This window comes from Pelodiscus sinensis, chromosome 7, assembly GCF_052426305.1.
Source record: "Pelodiscus sinensis isolate ZL-2025 chromosome 7, ASM5242630v1, whole genome shotgun sequence".
Lineage (NCBI taxonomy): Eukaryota > Metazoa > Chordata > Testudines > Trionychidae > Pelodiscus > Pelodiscus sinensis.
Genome location: NC_143058.1, coordinates 56,791,617 through 56,805,600, shown reverse-complemented (window position 1 = coordinate 56,805,600; position 13,984 = coordinate 56,791,617).

The following is a 13,984-nucleotide window of genomic DNA, read 5'->3' as shown; positions in this document are numbered from 1 at the left end:
TTGTTTCTGTGTCATTGGCTTGCCTCATAGAATATAGGCCGCCTTCAGTGTTCACTTTCACAGGTGGCTACTTCCTGCTTAATCCATTCCTTGTAGGCACCACTATCCCCTATGCAGGCTGTGTCTTGCAAATAACCAGTGGCTAACAAACCAGTGATGACATAGATAAGAACCAAATAAATTTATGTCAAATTGCTTTGCATGAGGCACTCTCTGCCCCCAGTTTCTCTCAAACTTTGTTGCTGTCTCTTTGTTTTAAAGCTCTCAGTGGATAGAGTAAGCCTGACGGAATGGCTATACTAGGCTACACAGGGTACTTGAAACACTGGAATTCAATGGAAACGCAAGCTCAAATCCCAGGTGGCTGCTCAGCCCTCTGTCTTTCTGGGAGCTTGTTCCAATGAGACTTTTAAACCCTAGTCCATGCCTGTTCCGCATGGACACAAGAGCTCGCAAAAGCAGGGGGAGTGATGCTGTGTCCACAGCCAAAATTCTCTCACTCTGCTTTTGTTACTGGGTTCTGGGTTACTGTTTTTTTTTGTCCCAGAGGAGGCTGCACCTGTGTAGTCTGAAGAATGCTTTGGGATCCCAGGGTGACAGCCACATCCAAAGGATTATTTACCTATGTATATTTTTATTATGACAGCTCGTTGGAGCAGGGAAAACAGTTTAAGAATCTAGGGGGTTTGGTTCATTTCAACTGTATTTGCACTCGTTAGCATCCCTAAACCCACAAAGATGTTCTGAACGGAGTTAGAGTACCCGCTGGGTGGAAATACTTGGGTGACCAACTCAGACACTGTGCAGATATTCCAGAGACTGACCGTGGTTCACTTTGCCTGTGCTTTGAATGTTACCAGATATCAAATCCAGAGTGTGTCTGTGCTTGTGTGAATATGTTTGGTCAAAAACACCTAAACAGTAAGAGCTAGGACCACTCAATTTGGTAGGCAGCTTTTAGAGGGACCCTGGCTTTTTGCAGCTGAGCCAGTTCCTGGGCTGATGAGCCAGGGCAGCCTCTGGATTGAAAGCCAGGGGCTCCTGTATTCTAATCCAGCCCTCTACTGCCTTTAGCCTTCCTACCTCTTTTCTTCCTCTTAAAGTGGGGCTAATACTCACTCAGCTCCCAGGGATAGCATTTCTGAGAAAAACGAATGCCAGCACCTGTTGACAGCTGGCACACACTGCCTATTTCCACAGCACATGTCCTAGCTCTGTCGCTGGTTTTGCTGTCTCACACGTGTTTCCTTTTTCCACCCTGCGGCTCACTTCTTGTCCTGTCATTTTATTCTTTTAAAATTCTACAGGGACGTGTTCCGTTAGTCGATTTTTCCATGTATTTCTCAGTGGTTCTCAAAGTGTGGTCCAAGGACCACCAGTGTTTTGTGACCATCTTTCAGGTGGGCCACGGGCTTGGGAAGTCTGCACTGACACTCCAGCCCTGCATTCCTCTCCCCAGAAGGCTAGAACACCAGAACTGGATCCTAGAACTCTTCCCCGGGGGAGGGGCCTGAGCCTTGTGCACTAGATGCAGCTTGTAGGGGGATGAAGCAACTCTGTGCACTGCCGCTGCCTCTCCCTACAGCTGGGGGAGCATAAATGCAGGAAACTGCTTGCCTAGAGGCTTTCCCCGATGTTCCCACTGGCTGAAATCCAGGCCAATGAGAGCAGCAGGGGGCAGTGCCTGAGGGTGCAGAGTCAGGTAAGTGCCCCTTATGTCAGACCCAGCACCCCATCACCCTCACACACACACACTCGACTACTGAGAGCTCCCACTCCCACCCTACTCCCTCATCCTCCCTTCTGACAGACCCTGCACCCTCAGCCCACTACTACACCCTTCCTCCTGCCCAGACTGTGCATCCCTTCTCCCTCCTGCACCCATTTTGCCATCATAGGGGCTGGCTGGTGGTCCGTGGAAAGATTTACATTGCGTGGGGGGGGGGGGGGGCATGGCCCAGAAAGTTTGAGAACCACTGCTCTAATGGCTTTTTCCATTCCACCTTTCCCAGCTTGGCTTCTCCTTGTGCGCTGCCACACAGAAAACTGGCCCTTTTTCAGTTGCCCTGACTCACCACTCTGGAACTTTTCCCCTGAGCTACCAAGTCATATCCTGTCTTTCAATCATATCACAAAACTTACCGTACCACAGAGATGTACACCTCATTTGCCCTTCCCATTACTGCATCTTTCCATTCTCCCCAGTCTATAAATAACCCAGAAAATCTTTTCTTGCCATTTTGCTGCTTCTAATAAATGGAACAAAACACACCTTGTTTGGCTGGGAACTGACCTTGCACTGGCCGAGGATGGGCAATATTGTCCTCTCTGGTGTATTGCTTTGTCCTATCTAATTTCAGCTGGCTCTGGGTTGCACAGATTCCTAGAAGTCACTGTGAGGATTTTGCTTCTGCTAGTCAGATTATAGACTAATAGAATCATAACCCACTAGAACATGAGAGGTGTTAGTGTCCAGTACCCTGCCCTCATGGCAGGACCAAGCACCATCTAGACCATCCCTGATAGACATTTATCTAACCTGCTCTTAAATCTCTCTAGTGATGGAAATTCCACAGCCTCCCTAGGCAACTTATTCCAGTGTTTAACCACCCTGACAGAATTCCTTACTTACTTGCTCCATTATTTTTCCTGGCACAGAAGTTAAACTGACTGGTCTGTAGTTTCCTGGATTGTTCTTATTTCCCTTTTTATATATGGGCACTGTATTTGTCCTTTTCCAGTCTTCTGGAATCTCTCCTGTCTTCCATGATTTTTCAGAAATGATAGCTAAAGGTTATATTCTCCTCTGCTGAGTTAAATTGCATCCATCATTCCAGGTATAGCTGTTACTGGCCTGCCCAGTTCTCCTCCCCACTAGCTGCTAGCGATCTCTCATATGCCCTTCGCTCATCTTTGGCCCTTTCAGTATTCTGCTTTTTTTGCCTGACTGTCTTCACCTCCCACTTCTCTGCTTCTGCCTGCAAATGGGCTTTCCCCTCCCTACTGTAGGTTGACCCTCTGTCATGATAAATAGTTATGTAAAGTAGGTTAATAGATTGATGATGTTTAATGGTATTATGGACTGTTTGGGTAAATATCAAAATGGAGTAGATACAGACAAAATGGAGTTTACAAGACATGTGACTTTGGGAAAGGGAGAGATCCTTTCTATGGAGTGATAAACAAGAACCAGTACGAAATGGATTTTCCCACCTTTTTGTGGACTGAGGGCAAACCACCTCAGAGGTTTCCCACCCAAAAGTTTATAAAAGCTCGGATGCAGCCCAGGAGGGGTGCTGTCCACCCAAGAGACAGTGTTTGCATGGGTACCGAAAGACCTGATCCAGCTGCAGACCAGTCTGGAGAGCAGAAGAGGAATCCCATCTATCACCTTCCATCCTGCAAATACCACCTGCCTGCCATCCTCTTCGGGGTTCTTTTACCATCAGCGAGGGACTCCCTGGTGTACCTCCCTGAGGGCTCTCAACCAGCCTAAGGGTTGTAGGTACTGAGCAACGCTCTCCGGATCCTGTCACTCCAGTTTGAGAAGAGCAAGTAGCCATCTGTAATTGGGGTACAACCTACCTTTATGTTCTCGCTGTCTGTGGTTATACAGAGGGGTTTTACTACAGTAATTCCTCTCTTAACACGTGCCAACTTAACATGTTTTCACTATAGCGATTTTTTTTTTTTTTTTTAGGGAACATTTTTCGAACAACATGACCCGTCCCCGCAATAACACGATTTCCCCTACAGGCCAGCCAGTTACCAGCCGCTGCGCGGGGCTTCCCCTGCCTCCGGAGGTTCGCTGCTCGCGGCGCCATTCCCTGGCGGCCCCCTCTGGGGACGCTTCTCTCCCTCTCCTCTGCCCCCCATTTATAGCCGGCAGCTGGGTTTCCCCAGCTGGCCAGTTGCCGACAGCTGTGCGGGGCTTCCCCTGCCTCCCTGCAATGCGGCAGAGGTTTGCCGCTCACCGTGCCGTTCCCTGGCAACCCCTCCTCACTGGATGCGAGGCATCTGTCCAGAGGGGGTTGCTGGGGAATGGCACGGCGAGTGGCAAACCTCTGTTGCTTTGCAGGGAGTCAGAGGAAGCTCCGCGCAGCTGCTGGCGACCGGCCAGCTGGGGAAACCCAGCCGTCGGTTGCAAGCCCCCTCCCCTGTCCTTCCCTTCCCTTCTCCAGAGCCAAACACCTCTCCTCCCCGCTATAACCCAGTCTCCTTTCTCCCCCAACCTTATGTCCTGGTCCCAGCTGCTAACAAGTGCGGGCTGAAGCTGCGAGCGCACATGCGCTTGAAACGCAACCCTCACCTTTTCCATTATTTTCAATGGGAAAATTGACCCCACTTAACACATGTTAAATGAGGAATTACTGTATTCACTTTCACTGTTTTGTTGATGGTTATTAGTTTGCGCCGGGCTTCTTCCCCCCGCTCTACCCTATTTTTGTATACAATCCCTAGTACAGTTTCCTCTTGTTTTCACCTTTAATCAGAGTCTGTTTTTCTTTTCCCTTTGTCTTCTTTACAGGCCTAATTCACAGGTGATAGATCCTGAGGGAGGGGACAGATCTGTCTTCTTTTGACTGGGGCTTTTACCAGCAGGCCATATTTGAATGTTATTCAGGCCCCATGGGTAACATTATCACGGTGGAAAATCTCCTGTCTCTTTTAAAGGGTGCTGTGATCCTTTGTGTGAAGATTCCAAAGCCTGTCTATGAACATCGTATTCTGTTTGCTCCTGCTGCAACTAATTCTCTGCTCCTGTAATGGGCCTCTCCCTCCCTTCACAGGGTCAGGGCTAGCTTTAGGATGTGCGGGGCCCAATTCGAACAATTTCGACGGGGCCCCACAGCAGTTTTGGTTGAGTCAAAAAAAAAACACACACAAAAAATCCCCAGCTATCTTCCCCTGCAAAGCCCCGGAGGTAGCTAACACCCTGACCCCATCGCGGAGTAGGGAAACCCTGTGCTCAACTTGCACAGCTCCTCCTGGGCTGATGCCCCCTCCTGCAGCGCGCCCAGCACACTCCAGGCAGGGCTGGCAGGTTTGTATAATTTTTGGTAGTGCCCCATTAGCCACACCCCCTGCCCCCTGTTAACCATGCCCCGACCCCCATTAGCCATGTCCCCTGGCCCCCGTTAACCAGGCCTCCGGAGGTAACACGCTCGTGCAAGATGGACACATGACCAGAAGTAAAAGGTGTCATGTCACCCCTCTCAAAGGACTTTTCCCACCATCCTCCTACCAACAGTGGTTAGTTTGGCCCCCACCAAACTCCCCTCATGCAACTATCCTGCAATTGCATTTACCCAATGTGTGTGACATTAACTCGGGGGCAGAGAGGCTGGGGGAAGTGTTCCCTCTAAGGCTATGTCTACACTCGCGGCTTCTTGTGCAAGTACAGCCATTCTTGCACAAGAACCCAGAGTATCCACACTGCCCGCCTGCTCTTGCACAAGAGCATTTACAGTACAGCGTGGTAAGAGAGGGCATCTTGCACAAGAGCTACGCTGTTTTCTAACAGGTGTAAGCTCTCTTGCACAAGAGGGCAGATGCTCATAAGGGATTTCTTGCGCAAGAAATCCCTTTGGCTAAAATGGCCATCGGAGCTTTCTTGCACAAGAGAGTATCCACACTGCCATGGATGCTCTTGCGCAAAAGCACAGCTTGCACATGGTAGGGTGGGCGTTTTCTTGCGCAAGACTTCTTGCACAAGAACCCTTGCGCAAGATGTTCTTGCACAAGAAGCCGCCAGTGTAGACATAGCCTAAGAGTTTCCTCCCATGACCAGAATGAGTTGTGCACCAGTACTGAGTTCGTGTGGCTTGTTTGGATGTGCCACTGTGGTACCCAAGTTATTTATAAATATGTTATAAACCTCTACCTTTTCCCTCTGCTGCCATGTCTCCTCCCAGCTCCATCAGCTCCCCGGTGCCTGATGCCCCCCAACTCCTCACCCTCCTCTGCTGTCCTGACTCCTGCCCTTCTCACTGCCCTCAGCCTTCCTGAGACGTAACCCTCCTCCACCAGCCCTTCTCTCCCCCCTGCGCCCACTTCTCCAGTAGCCCCACTCTGATCATGTGAGCTACCCCTCCTCATCCCCTCTCCTAACACCTCCCTCCACACACCTGCCCTGCCTCTCTCCTCTGGTGCTGGTCCCTCCCCTGCAGGTGTCTGCCCTTCTGCTTCACCCCTAGAATCTCCTGGCACCTGCACCCTCCCTTACCCCTGCACCCTCCTTGTGCCTCCCCCTTCCCTCACTGCACCTGCCCCCTTTGCCCTCTTTTTCCCTAATGCCCACCTCCTCACCACTCTGCCCCGTTCCCCTCCTGCCCCTCTGTGCCCTCACCCACCTTTCTCATGCCTCTCTTGCTCCATCCCCACCTTTCTCGTGCCCACCCCTTCTTTCAAGCCTTCTCCCAGCACCTCCCTCTGCCCCCTCTAGCCTCCAGTGCCCTTATCCTCTCCTCTCACAGCATCACCCTACCCCCCTCCCACTGACACCTCCCCTCCTGCCCTTTCCCTCATTGTCTGCACTTGGCCCCCTGCCATTTGTCTCTCCTCCACCCCGTCTCTTGGTGCCTTCCCCTATTTTCCCCCTCCCCCTTCGCACAAGCCCCTTCCTCTCCCAGCCCCTCCCCTATTTTCCCATTCCCCCTCAGCAACAAGTCCCTTCCTCTCCCACCCATTCCCCTATTTTCCCCCTTCCTCATTTTCCCCTTCCCCCTCTGCACAAGTCTCTTCCTTCCCCTCCTCCTCTCCTTACCTTACCTTCTGCCTTCCACTTTGTGGAGCCAGAGTCTGTGTTTGGACCCCAGAAATCCCCAGACTCTGAACCAGGAGCAAGGCCGCGTGGCGCAATGTGGCATCGAGCAGTTTTAAAGTCCCAGGTCATGGGGTCACGTCACGCCTGGGCGTATCCCTGCTCATCTGGGAATGCCGTGCATGGCAGCAGCAGCCAGCAGCGGGGAGCTGGACTGAAAGCTGCGCACGGCAGGGACGCTCTGGGGCCGGGGTTGGAGGACGAGTGAGGGGGCTGGGGCCCACTCCAGGCAGGGCCGGGGGAGAGACCCAGCTCCACACAGCAGTGGAGCAGGACCCTTGGTTCTGAATATTGGAGCATGGTCACCACAAGCCCATATAACTCGCTGCCCATGCTTCTGGGTTCAGGGCATGGGGCCCCTTTAGGCACGGGGCCCGATTTCGGGGAATCAGATTAATTGGTCTAAGGCCGGCCCTGCACAGGGTCAGGGCAGAAAACCTCCACTCTGATGCTTTTTTTCTCTCTAAGGTTATGTCTATACTACAGAGTTTTTCCAGGATCCTGGACTCTGCCACGTCCAGGAATGCGTCTGCTCTTCCAAATTTTTTTCAGAAAAGCAGACATGCTCTTTCGGAAGCCCTGTCTTCCTCATTTCACAAGGAAGAAGGACTCTTCCAAAAGAGGAGGCTTTTCCAAAATTTGACCCAGTGTAGATGGGCCAGATTTTGGAAAAGCCTCTTCTGAAAAAAGAATCAGAAAAAAGGTACGCAAATTGCAGAGCGCAATTTGCATACCTTTTTCTGAAAAAGAAGTGTAGTGTAGACATAGCTTCAGGGTATATCTACACTACAGAGTTTTGTTACTTAGTTACATCCACACTGCAATCTCATTCTTTCAAAAGTAAATCAAAAGAACAGAGGGGTTTTTCCAGTGCTTGTAATCCTCTTTCTACTAGGAAGAAGCCTTTTTCCAAAAGAGCTCTTTTGGAAAAAGGCATGTGTGGACAGGGAAGAGGGAGTTCTTTTGAAAGAAGAGGAAAAGCACAGGTGCCCTGGTGGCCACTCTGTCCACAGCAGTCACAGCTGAAATGCGAGATAGCGTCCATTCAGTGTGGACGCTGTCTTTCAAAAAAGCAGATCACTTTTTTGATGCACTTTTGCAGTGTGGACACTCTCTTTTGGAAGAGGCTTCCAGAAAAGCTTCTTCCAAAAGAAGCCTGCAGTCTAGTGCTAGTCTAGTGCTGTTTGTAAGTTTTGTTGTGGCTTTAACATTCTGCTCCTCACTGAGCATGTAAACAAGGCTATGGCTACACTACAGGCTTCTTGCACAAGAAGCCTTTTGTGCAAGAGTTTTTATGCAAAAGCTTCTTGCACAAGAGAGCATTCACACTATTGGATGCTCTCCTGCATATAAAAGCCACCTGGAACCAGTTCTAGCCAGGATAGAGGTCACCTCTTGAGTACTGTTGCCGGAGCCCTCCTAAGACGCACGCTTAAAGGGACCTCCCTGGACAACCACTTCTCTGTCTCTTCTGCCTGCTTGCTAGCCTCTTTGGCTATGGAGCTGGAGCTGCCCCTGGGCATGCATTAGACCCGCCCCCATCCAGGGCCAGGCTGCAGTGTCTGCTTCAAGCCAGGGCCCTCTTCCTCATGGAGGTGGATCCCGAGATCTTCCTCTTTAACCTCTGTCTGTCTACAGGTTCTCCACTCTGGCTGCCCTAGCCTACCATACCCAGAAGAATCTGGAGGCTGGAGACCAGCTCAGAGTGGTGGGACCAGCTGGTCCTGGAACGGTGGGAAGACCAGCAATGGGTGCAGAACTTCCGCATGTGGAAGGCCACCTTCCAGGAGCTCTGTGTCTGACTTTCACCCACCCTCCAACTATGTGACACACACCTGTGGCCCACCATCCCACTCCAAAAGTGGGTCACCATCGCCCTCTGGAAGCTGGCCACCCCAGACAGCTACCGCTCGGTGGCACACCAGTTTGGGGTGGGGAGGTCCACTGTCGGGGCCATCCTCATGCAGGTAAGGAGCTCATGGGATGCAGCCCCTTAATGGGGAGAGAGGGGGTGTTGCATAACGGGCACCCTTAGGACAGGGGGCTGGGCAATGTGGGAGGTGGACTGGGGGTGGGGGAAAAGCCCTGGCCCTGGCCCTGGGAACTCACACTGACCTGGGTGGTGGTGGGGTGGGCACAGGCTAACGGGGGGGTGCTCCTGCAGGATGGGGTGTGGGCCAGGAAGGGGGGTGGCCACATCCCACTGGGAGCACACAGATCCTCACACAATCTCTGTTTCATGTGTTCCTGTCTCTCCTTCCGCAGGTTGTCCGGGCCACCAACTCCCTGCTGCTGCGCAGAGTAATCTGGCTCCAGAACCTGGATGCCACCATTGGCAGCTTTGCTGTCCTGGGGTTCCCCAACTGCGTGGAAGCAATCAACGGCATGCACATTCCCATCCGGGCCCTGGAACATCAAGTGGCTCAGTTTGTCAACCAGTTTGGGCTTAAAGTGCAGCAAGGGAGGTTTAGATTGGACATTAGGAAAAAATTCCTAACTGTCAGGGTGGTCAAATATTGGAATAAATTGCCAAGGGAGGTGGTGGAATCTCCCTCTCTGGAGATATTTAAGAACAGGTTAGATAGACATCTGTCAGGGATGGTGTAGTCGGAGCTTGGTCCTGCCTTGAGGGTGGGGGGGCTGGACTCGATGACCTCTTGAGGTCCCTTCCAGTCCTATAATTCTATGATTCTATGAAAAGGGCTACTTCTCGGTAGTCCTGCAGGCCCTGGTGGACCACTGGGGTCACTTCACAAACATTTATGTGGGGTGGCCAGGCAGGGCTCCCGACACCCGAGTTTATCGCAACTCCAGCCTGTGTGCCCAGCCGGAGGCAGGCATCTTTTTCCCTCTACAGGAGTTCCCTGTGGGCAACGAGACTATGCCAGTGTGCATAGTGGGGGACGCGGCATAGCGACTAATGCCCTGGCCATGCCTCCTCCCCTAGTCATGCCTACAGCCCCTCCTCCTGCCGACCCTGGCCCCACTCCAGTTGCCTCCCTTGCCCACCATATTGGGGCACCCAGAGCTGCCCAACCCTGATGACATGCCTGCACTCGAAGGGGCTCAGCTATCCACCCCAGTACTCCTCCCAGTCCTCATCCCCCCTCCCATTTCACACAGCCCCCTTCCCCCATCCCCCTAATTTCTGTTAAATAAAAAAGACTAATTTTGACTGAAAACCAAGCAGATGTATTTATTGGGAGGTCGGGGAAGGGGCAAGGAGAGGGGCTGAGAGGGGGAAGGGAGATTGAAGGAAGGGTGGAGGCTCTGTGGAGATTTACTGTGGTTCCTAAGAGAACCTCTCCCTCAGGGCCTCCTGGATGCGCACCCCGGCCTCATGGGCTGGCAGATCGCAGCTGTCTAGGGCTGCTCAAAGTCCCGGCCCTTGTGGGCAACCTCTGCCACCCATGCTGGGAGGAAGGCCTCCCCAAGTTGTGGAGCAACCAGCAGGCTACCACCACCTCGGGGATATTCTGCTCCCCATCGTCCAGGTGGGCGAGGAGGCAGTGGAACCGTCCTTTCAAATGCCAGAAGGTGCACTCCACCTGCAGGCGGGCTCTGTTCAGGTGGACATTGAAAATGTCCTTTGTGCGACCCAGGTGGCATGTCGAGGGGTTGGCTGCTGTGGCCGTGTGCCACACCTTCCCGTTGCACATGCCCAGACTGCAGTAGCTGTGCTGCTGGCCTAGCAGCCCGCATGACAGTGTGCCCCCCACCGTGTGTGTGTGTGTGTGTGTGTGTATGCGCATGCACCAATGTACATGAGGATCCCTCCCAACCCTCTTAGGAGGCCTGGGAGATGTCCAGGCTGTCAGGGACAGAGTGACAGTCCCGCTGTCCTGGTCATCGTTGTCGTCCTCCTCCTCCTCTGTCAACACCTGGACCTGCCCCACCGTCTCCTCTAGCTTGGGGACAGCCTCTGGGTGCTGTAGGATGAGCTACTGCAGCCTGGAGTCCATCACAATGGAGGGGGAAGAGGGCCCCCCCCAAGGATGTGATCAAGCTCTTGGTAGTAGAGGTAGATTTGGGGTCCTGCCCCTGAGTGCCCCCTCTATTCCCTGGCCTTAACGTATCCCCGAGGGAGCTCCTTCACCTTAGCCCAGACTTGCTCCATGGTCCGGGCAAGGTGACCTCACTCTGCCAGGGATACGGCCCTGTGGGAGTAAATCACTGGGTTCCCCCTGTTGGCCCGGGGGTCCTACAGGGAGTCCTCCTCACCCCACAACCCCAGGAGGGTTTGGATTTCTGGCCTGCTCCAGGTGGGGGCATGCCTCTTGGTCCCCCTCAGGGGATCTTGTGATCCCTGTGGCTGGTCCCTGGAAGGGCCAAGGGGGTCTCTTGGCGTGAGGCCATTTGTAGCTGCAGCAGAGCAGCATGCTGAAGGCACCTGCTCCCTGGAAACTTGCAGCCACAAGGCTTGTGCAGAGTGCCTGCAGCTTTAAAGGTGGCCAGCAGACAGGAACAATAGAGTTCTGATTGAGTTGGCTGGAGTGGCCCAGCGGCCACTATTTTTTTTCCCATGGAGGCCAATTCTTGCGCAAAAACCCTTCTGGAGTGTCCACAAATGCTGCCTCGTGCAATAGCTGTAGCGCAAAAAGCAGTTATGCCTTGTAAAAGGAGGGTTAGCTACTCCAGCAAAAGCCCTCTGTTCTGCCATTTAATTGCTGATTTACTTGCAAACCTCATTTGAGGTGTGGACGCTCTGCAGGTTTTTGTGCAAAAACCTTGCAGTGTAGACGTAGCCCAAGTGACAGGAAAACCTTAAACAACAAATGGTCCTGCAGCACCTTAAAGACGAAGAAAACATATAGATGGTATCATGGGCTTTCCTTGGCAACAACCCGCTTTTTTATCTGAAGAAGTCAGCCAGGGAGGCAGAGATTTTAGCCCCAAATGCAGCTCATTTCTCTCTTGCTTGTAATCTGATTTCTTCTTCTTCCAGCTCTGTGGGACACTGCAGTGTTCTCCCATCACAAGGGTAACACAAGCAACTGGGACTCACCTCAGCTCAGCAGCAGGGCAAGTGCCTCTCTGCAGAAGGACTATCATCAGCTGGGTTTGCTGGGGGCGGGGGGAGAGGGGAGATGTGTATGGATTTTCCTTCTCAGTAGTTGCTACATAGTTCAGGTATCCTATGAATCAGTCTCTTGAAAGCGTGAGACCAGTTCCCTCAGGCTGTGTCTAGACTGGCAAGTTTTTCCGCAAAATCATCTGATTTTGCGGAAAAACTTGCCAGCTGTCTACACTGTCCGCTTGAATTTCCGGAAAAGCACTGACGATCTCATGTAAGATCATCAGTGGTTTTCCGGAAATACTATGCTGCTCCCGTTTGGGCAAAAATCTTTTTCCAAAAGACTTTTGCCCAAAAGGGCCAGTGTAAACAGCACAGTAGCGTTTTCCGCGTCTAGATTGGCCACGGACGCTTTTCCACAAAAAGTGCTTTTGCGGAAAAGCATCCTGCCAGTCTAGATGTGCTTTTCTGAAAATGCTTTTAATGGAAAACTTTTCCGTTAAAAGCATTTTCGGAAAATCATGCCAGTGTAGACGTAGCCTCGGAGTGTTTCACAGTCATTTGATTGCTGTCATGCAGATCTTAGGGAAGGAAAACCTCAATCCCTCAAATCCTGTCCTGGAATCAGTAGTGAGTGAATAGCCCAGGATGGGTTAAGGCACAACAGGTACATGGCTTGGCCCTGCTCCCTGGGCTGGATCTAAGCTTTCCTTTAAAAAATGGTTCTTTCCTGTTCCCCTCATCTTTGGGAAGAAAAGCTTGAAAATATGGCCGCGTGTGGGGATACCAGCCCGAGTCAGCAGACAGCCTCCAGGAGAAGGAAGAGCTGTAGCCATCAGAACCAAGGAGAAAGTTGCCTGGCCTGTTACTCTGGAAAACAGGGACTCCAGTGCTCTGAGGAGTTCCTGTCACCCTCTGGGGCCTGACACTTCTGTGATAGGAGGGGGAAAGCCACCAGTCCAGCCCAGGGCTGTGCCTAGGGACCCAGCGCATGTTTCTCTGGTTCTCTTTAGAGAGCAGAGCAAGACAGATGTACACAGATAAACTGTGTGATCATAAAATCTAACCTCCCTGTGACACTGAACTAAACACCACTGCAGACATCTTCACACCACATTTATTTACTGGCTGTCAACAGGGCAGAAACTCCCACCTGTGGTTATTTGGTCAACAGCTCTTTGGATTGAAAGAGCCTTTTGACATTGTGGTTGGGTTTTGTGGTGTGGCTTTATCTCACCAATGTTAGTGTTTACTGTTTAGAGGTAAACTGTAGTTATCGCTGGAGAGGCAATAACTTTCAAAACGGAGTGTGACCGTGGTAAATTCCAGCTAGACCCTCACTGATGGCATGTTCCTCTGCATCTAAGACATATCGAAGGGCATGTTGAAAATGTGACTTGGAACAAAGCAAAACTAAGGGTTGGATTTTCAAAAGCATTGTCATGACTGAGGAGAACATGTAGTGCTGACTTTCTCCTTCCAAATCCACCTTAACAGCCTCTGATTTGGAGGGCGGGGATTTCTTTCTGGACAGGCTGCATGAAATTTGATGTGCAGTTCCCATTCTAGATAGGCTTGAACAAAGACTGCTTTGATGGGAGTGGCATGTAAACTGAGGAAAGGGGAGCCCCATCTTTTGCAAGACAAAGCATAGCTACACTGCTTTGCATGCATTATGTTCAGAGCTACTTGATTTATTTGCGCTCTACACATGGTAGGCAGAGGACTTAAGGACCTGTACCAAACACGACTTCCTGCCTGCAGGTCAGAAAAAATTGAAAACTACAGACTCCTTAGTGTTGGGAGCCAGCGCCTTTTCTCCAGCCCCTGGGCCGAGACAGGGAGGCAGGGAGCAGATCTAACAGGCTACATTATTGGGCTAATGATGCATCTGCTAAAGGAGGGTAGCAGCTGGCATGGTACCCCTGAGTGCTGGGAGATTTCTATTTCCTGGAGGGAAAAATCTTCCTAGAGTCCTCATGGCCTCCTGAGACAGTGTTGACGTGGCTGGGTAGAACAAATGCCTCCAATCCATGCTGGGCAGTAATGGACCCCCATACAACATCATGCAGTAGACACACTGCAGCATTTTTTTGTGGCACTGCTGTAGAGTGAAGTTATTTTTACAAGGGCTGGCATGAAAGGGG